Source organism: Octodon degus, unplaced genomic scaffold (genome assembly GCF_000260255.1).
Source record: "Octodon degus isolate 3935 unplaced genomic scaffold, OctDeg1.0 scaffold00163, whole genome shotgun sequence".
NCBI lineage: Eukaryota > Metazoa > Chordata > Mammalia > Rodentia > Octodontidae > Octodon > Octodon degus.
This window is the reverse complement of record NW_004524739.1, coordinates 1,510,405-1,518,471: the sequence shown is the minus strand read 5'-3', so window position 1 is coordinate 1,518,471 and position 8,067 is coordinate 1,510,405. Positions and strand designations below refer to the sequence as shown.

General features: G+C 53.2%; 1 protein-coding gene across 2 annotated transcripts in view; it reads left to right on the top strand.

Moving 5' to 3' along the window:
- The first annotated feature begins 1,312 nt into the window (after positions 1 to 1,312).
- The window catches only part of Fgr (FGR proto-oncogene, Src family tyrosine kinase), a 25,359-nt gene continuing 18,604 nt past the window's right edge, over positions 1,313 to 8,067 (top strand). For both annotated transcript variants that reach the window (XM_023703049.1, XM_004642962.2), the window contains exon 1: positions 1,313 to 1,502. The gene's annotated coding sequence lies outside the window, so the exon portion shown is untranslated. The remainder of the gene's footprint in view (positions 1,503 to 8,067) is intronic.

The following is an 8,067-nucleotide window of genomic DNA, read 5'->3' as shown; positions in this document are numbered from 1 at the left end:
TACGGACAAAAGCCAGCAGCAGCCCTTGCCCTTGGGGAAAACACTCCTTGCGCCCACATCCTGAAGCCAGTGGGACCCGAGGCCTGTGGAAGCAGAGTGGCCATCAAGGAAGGCCTCTTGGGGAGATGCCTGAGAATCCAACCTTGAAGGGTGACCAGGCAAGCCTGACATCAGAGGGGCCTCCCAGAGCACAGACAAGTCTCTTTCTTCTCTGTGCTCCCCAAGGCTGGCACCTGATTGGCAATGATAAATGTCTGTCTGTTAATTGAACATGTGGACTGACAGCCAGTCAGGGGCCGCTCAACAATGGCGGGGGCCATGATGCAGCCACCTCCAAAGGCCCTGCACCTCTGCTGGTTCTTCTGTCTCTCTCGGTTTTCCTAAGAGAACAGCATTCTCATCTGCATCTCTCCACTGGCTATCACGCCCACAGTCCCTCTGGGACACACACACACACACACACACACACACACACACACACACAGGCAAAGAAACACACCTACCTCCAGAATGTGCCTCAGCTGTTGATTCCAAAACCAAGGCCACCATGTCATTGCCTACAGTCAGCTGTCTCCCACTTTGGTGCCCACACACTCTCCCCCTCTCCCCACTGCATCACAAAACAGACACACACACACACACACACACACACACACACTCCACAACCACACAACCCTCCCACAAGCTCCTCTTACTATCCAGATGAGAGTTTCCTGGTCCTTGGCTTAAGGCCAAAGAAGTAAAGGGGAGGGAAAACCAACCCAGGATGGGTAGGGGTCAGGGATTCTTATCAGAAAAGGCTGAACTGTGATAAAGTAATAAGATGGGTGTGTGGCTGTGGGCTGAGGTCAGATTATTCTAAAAAGCAGTTTCCTAAAGTCAGGGTCTCCCCCTGTTTCCACCCCAAATATGCCTGTCCCTCAGTGCCAGCCACCGAGGAAAAGCTAGCAAGGTGGTAACAGGATCCACAGTGGCTCTGGTGACAGCTGGCTGTGCGAACTTGGGTAAGGCCAGTCCTGACCTGGTCACCGGTTTTCCCAGCGGATAAAAGAGTGGGGTGATGCGCTGCATAGTGACAGAGAAAGTCTCCCCTCTGCGGCTACGGTTCCAAGTGAGCAAATGCCTCTAGGGGTGGGGAGCCTTCCCCTTCGAGGGTCTGGGGAAGGCGCTGGGGTACAGGGAGAGGGCTGGGGAGAACCGAACCCGTAATCCCGGGAGGGCGGGAAGAGGGGCAGGCGGGCCTGGGATCTGGGGGCCCCTCCCCGCTGCAGGCAGCTGGCTTGGGGCTGGGGCGTGACTGCGAATTCTCCCCGCCGCCGCTGCAGCCGCTGCCGCTACCGCAAGAAGAGAAGTTCGAAGCGGCTTCCTCCTCCCTGCCCTGAGGGGGCGGCTGGCAGAGGCGGGCAGCACCCCAGTTCCCCCCACGTCGTCGGCACTTGTGGCTGCTGGAAGCCCGGGCTTACTCGCCCCAGCTCCATCAGAAGCGAGCTCCCTCGAACCAGGTAGGCGGCCCGCACAGGTGGGCTTGAGGGTGCAGAGTGTGCTCTGGCCCGGCCGCCCGCCCCGACCTGCAGAGCCGGCCGGGGAAGCAAGTCTGAACTTTGGGAGACCCGAGGACGGTTACGACCAGGGGATCCCATCCCGAAAAGGGCGAAGGAGGAAGACTGAGGAGACCTGGGAAGTGAGACTGATAAAAGTTGGGAATAAGGTTGAGACCACATGGGAAAAATGGGATAAAGGGACCCCAAAAAGGTCTGATGGGGAAGCCGAGGGATCTCTAGGATGAGGTTGGTGAATTGGAAGGGCTGAGAGTGAATAGAACGGACTACCGGGCCCTCCAAAAGGGTTTGGGGGAGAAACTGGAGGGGGAACTTGAGAGTGAGAAGTGGGGAGAAGCTGAGGGACCTGGCAGAGGGGGATTAGGCAAGGGTCCTGGGGAGATCAGGTGAGGCAGTGCGAGAGGAGGGTCTTGGAGAGTGGGACCCGGTTCCAGGGGTCTGCAGGATCTGCCTATCCCAAACAGGCAGAAGTCATGGTGATGCCTGGCGCCAACAGGGTAGAGGAGACAGAGGCCACCGCCCCCAGACCTCCAAGCCTTGCAGAGGTGGGCGAGCTCTGGACGGCAGGGGACTCCTTCCAAGCGCTGAAGGCCTGGGGCGGCTTCCTGGGGAAGTCCCCGCCCTCAGCAGGGAAGGCCCTCCCTGGATCCCCGATCCCGCCCGGCCGAGGTCTCCTGGGGATCCGGGAATTGCTGGCCCCCTAGACGGAAATCCTGCCTTTGACCGCGAATGCCTGGAAGGGACGTCCCCATAGCAACGAGAGGGCGGAGAGGCCAGCCTGCTGGACAACTAAGCACTCAGTGCTGGCTGTCCCTTTTGGTTCCCGCCTTCGCCTCCATTTTGGGTCTGGGGGGTGTGAAACGCCCAACCGAGCTGCCAGCCAGGGAGACGGTGATGCTCCGTATTTAGGGATCTTGGGGTAGAGGATCTGCAGTCTCAGAGACCTGGGTCCTGAGCAAGACCTGGGCCCTTAATTGCTGTGTGACTGCAGGAAAGTTAACAAGCTTCTCTGGGTCTGTAGAAATTACCCTTCCCCATGTGACTCCCCAGAAAGCAGTTTTACAAAAGGGGTAAGCGTCATCACTGACCCAGCGAACCCTTCTTTCACCTTCTCAAAACATGGGTGGGACCAGGAAGACTGGATCTCACTGATAGGGCCTCCAAGGACCAGCTTGACGCTGGCATCTAACAAGGAAATATCTGTTGAGGCTCCATCCTGGAGAGATAAGCAGGATTGAGATGTGTCCTCCACCGCATGGTACCATGCTGTTGTCACCCCTTAGGGAGCCATTAGCGTTCTTCTGTCTGCGGTGGAAATGGGAGAGCAAGTGCTCTGTTCCCGTATCATAGATGGGAAGGTGGAGGTTTGGGGGTCAGCGGCCAAGGCCCCCAGTCTGGGGCATCCCATCTTGATATGACAGAGGAGGTAGCCAGAGCTGGGCCTGAGTCCCCAGCTCATCCTTGCCCAACCTGAGGTGGCCCTCAGTGGGGGTTGGGGTGAGGAAGGGGTGGACTTCCTGGGCCTCGCAGCCCGCCCGCTTCTGCTGGGCAGAGGGCAGAGGGCGTGAAGCTGTGAGTGGAGGTGGAGGTGTGAGAGCATCTGCAAGTATGCTTCAGAAGGCTGAGCCAGTGAGCTTACTGTGGGCATCCCAGTGGTCTCTGCTGTCTCTTGGGGCTGCTGTGGCAGAGGAAGTGTCACAGGGTAGGTAAAGGAACCCAGAGCTGGGGAAGGAAGGAAGAGTCAACCCCCTTTCCACATGAAATGACTAAGGGGGGCTCGAGGTGGAAGAAAGCAAGATGCCCCCACCCCACACCCAAGCTCTTAAAGGACCCTGTGGTCAGAGTGTCCCATCCGCTACACCGTGGACTTTTCTCTCCGCTCCTTGAGGCTCTCGCATGTTCTCATCCCAAACCCCAGGCCAGGTGGACATAAAGACCTTGGTTTGGAGCCCATGGGGTGGCTTTGGCAATGGGTAGAAAACCACATTTTTACTCAGATGCTCTGAGCTGATACCCTCAGGACCATGTGGAGGGTAGAGCTAGTAGGTCACATAGGTGACTGGCTCTTGATCATCTTGTCCCAGCTCCAGGCATCCGGGATAGGGTGGATCTTGAGGTCTCAAGAACCAACAGAGTGAGATGGAAGAGAGGTTACTGAGAGGTGCAGTTTCAGGGAGAGACAGGACTATAATTCCAGCTACAGTGACAGGACTGTGGGTGAGGACAGGACCCCACACGATCAGGACCCAGGCCAGCCCCCGCCTAGCACAGCCCTGGAGAGAAGCCGGAACTCTTGCAGGATGGTGGTTTCCTGCTGCTGCCTGAAGTCCCAGTTCCCTTTTGGTGGACTCTCCAGGCCTCCCTGGCAGGCCTGGCCCTCTACCTAGCCTGAGAACTTCTCTTTCTTCTCAGCTCTGGCCAACCCTGCACCCCTGCTCATCTCCTCCCTGCCTTTTTAGGGTCTTCATCAAAGGGAAAGGAGGGAAGCATCTACTAAATACTGATGTTTTGTGGGCCTTTTATTTGATGCTCAGGAACAACTCCATGTGGTAGAGATTTGTATTCCTTTGTTTTGTTTTGTTTTGTTTTGTTTTGTTTTGTTTTGTTTTACTTCATACTGGGGATTGAACGAGAGCCTACTCATTCAGCAACATCTCTATCCCTTCGATTTCTTTCTTTTCTTAAATTTTGAAACAAGGCCTCACTAAGCACTAAGTTGTCCAGGCTAGGCTTTAATTTACTATCCTCCTGCCTCCACCTCCCAGTGTTGGGGTTGCAGGTATGTGCCCTCACACCTGACTCATATTCCTATTTTGCAGGCGAAAAAATTGCAACTCAGAGAGATGAATAGTCTTGCCCAGTATCTCAAGCTAGTGGGGGGGGGGGGGTACAGAGGGATAGAATTTGAGCCTAAATCTTTTTCTGGATCCTCAGATGTTTAGCAGGGTTTCAGAAAATCAGGACATCCTGTGTCTACATCAAAACTTTGGCGTGGCTTTGGGAAGTGTGGCCCTCAAGGAAAGATGTGGGCTGGGCCCTGTGATGTATACTTGTAATTACAGCTATTTAACAGGCAGGGAGATCACAGGTCCAAGACCAGCCTGGGCAACTTAGGGATACCCTGTTTCAAAAGAAAATTTAAAACAGCTGGGGAGATAGTTGAGTGGCATAAGTGCCTGCCTGGCAAGTGTAAGGTCCTGACTTTGAGCCCCACCACCAACAACAAAAAAAGGCTGGGGATATACCTGAGTGGTAGAGTGCTCATGGGTTTAACCCCTAGAACCCCCTCCAAACAAATAAAGAAAAGAAATGAAGTAAAAGGAAAGAGAAAAGGGGCCGGGGAGATGGTTCAGTAGAATAAGTGCTTGCCTGGCAAGCTCAAGGGCCTGAGTTCAATCCTCAGTTCCACCAAAAAAAGGAAAGAGAAAAAGAAAAACTGAGTGAGCCTGGGGCTCCTGTGACCAGATGTAGGGTGGGTGAGAGGCAGGGCCACTGCCAGATGGACAGTTTCTGGACAAGAGCAGTGGTGTGTTCAGCTGGTTGGAAGTGACATTTGCCAGTCGGGGACAGCATGATGTGCAGGTTCTGGAGAACACAGTCAATGCCAGGAACAGAACTCTGGACCCAAATTAGTAGTCTCAGCATTGAACCTTCTGCCTGGCTATGTGACCTTGGAGCAAGTCACCCCTCCCCAGCTACATACACACAAGAGGCAGATGGACTGATAAGTGTCCCTGGGGGCCGTTTTACTCCTCCACTTGTGGCTCTCAGCCTCATTCGGTCACTGCACAGCAAGCAAGTGCCTCATCTCACCCAGCCCACCCAGCTGCTCTGCACAGAAGGTGCAGCAAGACATTCACCCAAGGCTACAGCACTTCCAAAGAACTGAGCTGGGTGGCGGCCAGAGGTGGCGGTGCATGCCTATAATCCTAGCGGTGCATGCCTATAATCCTAGCACTGGGGAGGCTGGGGCAGGAGAATTTCTGTGAGTTTGAGGCCAGCCTGAACTACGTGGTGAAACTGTTTCAAAAAAGACCAACTCCCCCCAAAAAACATCAGGATGGGGAGTGCTGCACAGAGGTCCAGAGTTGGAGCATAGCTGTGACACCCATAACCTAATGGGTCTCTGGGAGCCAATTTCTGTCAGCCAGATGTTCAAGAGACGTATTTGGAGCTGAGAGTATAGCTAAGTGGTAGAGTGTGTGCTTAGCATGCACGAAATACTGGGTTCGGTCCCCGACCCAAAATGGATGGGGAGAGAAAGAGACACATTCACAAATGGATTCAAGCCTCTGGAGTGCCCAGAATTCTCCTGGGCTCTCTAAGTTGCTCTCCTCCCAGTGTTCGCAGCCAGTGAAGTTCAGCGCTTCCAAAAGAAAGACTGCTTTCTTTCTCTGGGCCATACTTAGGTTTTTTGTTTTTTTGTTTGTTGCAGTATGGGGGATCAAACTTGGGACTTTGTACTTGCGAAGCAGGGGTTTATGCCTCTGAGCTCTCTCGCTGGCCCCATACCTAGGATTTATTTTTTTTTTATTTTAACATTTAGTGTGTGTGTGTGTGTGTGTGTGTGTGTGTGGCCAGCTCAGCCCACCAGGGGGCACGGCTGGCTAGCATGTGGTGCTGGGGGATTGAACCGCGGTTCCTGTGCTTTGCCAAGCTTGTTCCAAGTAGGTGCTTTAGACCACTGAGCCATCTCTCCAGCCCCCATACCTAGGATTTAGAGCGTGTAGCCCAGGGCCTGGAATGCAGTGGGCATTCCTAACAGCAGGCCTGCAAAATAGATCAGTGCCTAAGGTGGGCTTTGGAGTCAAATTGATTGGCACTGTATTTTAGGTTTTCTTACTCAAAACATAATCTTGAGCCAGCGACTTAACATCTCTGTGTTTCATCTGTATGTTCATCTGTACAAGAAGGGTTAAAAATAAAACCTACTTGGGGTTCGTGGTGTAGCTTAGTGGCAGAACACTTGGCTAACATGTGCAGGGCCCTGGGTTCCATCATAAGGGCTGCAAAGAAAAGAAAGAAAGAAAGAAAAAAAAAACCCTACTTCATAAGGTCACAAAATGAGATCATGCATAGGAATTGTTTGGCACAGTGCCAGCCACTGCATAAATGTTTAATAAATTAGCGCATTTTTACTAATAGCTATTACCACCCAGATTTCTAGGAAGTCCAATTACTCCCCATAGAAATGTTGGCACGTGGTTGGGACCAGAGGAAGGGGACAACGGAAGAGTCCTGGGGGCTGATTTCATGCGATGCCTAAGCAGAGAGGACCCAGCCTGCAGCTACCACCCTCCCTTTTGTGTTTTCTTGATCTGCTTAGCTCTCTCCTTCTCCCTCCTTCCCTTCGTCTCTGCCTTTCTCTTTTTCTGTTACTGTCTTTCTCTTGCTCTTCCTCTTTCCCTTGGGTTTCTGTCTCCACTTGTCTCTTTGTCTTTCTGGAAATGATGGGCTGGAGCCAGCTGGCACTGGCTACGGGGAGCTGATGCTGTGCATCCCTCCCTGGCCTGGCCTTCAGGAAGTCACTTTGGTAGCTTTAAATCAGCCATGGTGGGGGGGCGGGGGCTATTTACACTACAGAAATCAACAAATGTTACAGATCAGGGCTTGATGTTTTGTTTTCCTGGCAATCAGTTTACCAGCACACCACACTGGTTCTCTTTGTCCCTGTCTCTTCCATCTCTCTGTCCTGAGATCTCCCTGCATTTCTCAGTCTGTTTGTCTGTCTCTCAGACTGTCTGTGTGGGTCTCCCTCTCTCTCTTGCTGTCTCCTTCTAGCCCTTTGTCTCTTCAGAAGACACCACAAGTGTGGATCACATGCAGTGTGGTGCCTTCGTGCCTGGGGCCATGCAGGTGACAGACCCACTGTTCCACATCCCCAAGTCCCACAGCATTCTGGTCCCGGAGGCCAGGCCCAGCGAGGGCCCTCATGCCCTCAAGCCTGGCAGTAATAGAGCCCTGACAGCTGCCCACCTTTGCCTGCCGGCCACACTGTCAGCCCTGTTCCAGGAGCCCCGTATATACCAGGCATGCAGAATCTGGGGCTTCCCTTGGGCTGACACAGATATATTGTGGCAGTATGCACTTGGGTGTTATTGGAGGTGGCATGATTGTACCTATGTGTGGATCCCAGAGTTGTTTAAATTTGTGTCCTCCTCAGAGGAGCTCGGCGCTGGGCTGTGTCTCAAGGGGAGGGCTATGTATATCCATGGGTCCCTACGGGCTCTGCATTTGCTTGTGCTTTGGGGACTGGCTGCAACAGTCTTTGTCTGACAGGCAATGGAAAGAAGTGGTTGAGCACTCAGGTCCAAGAGTCAAAGGCAAAAGATACCATCTGTGTGACCTTGGACAACTTTCTAAGCCTCTCTGTGCCTCCATTATTTCATCTCTAATAATATTTAAAATCACAAGTTTGGGACTGGGGAGATGGCTCAGTGGAATAAGTGCTTGCCTGGCAAGCACAAGGGCCTGAGTTCAATCCCCGGTTCTGCCAAAAATAAATAAA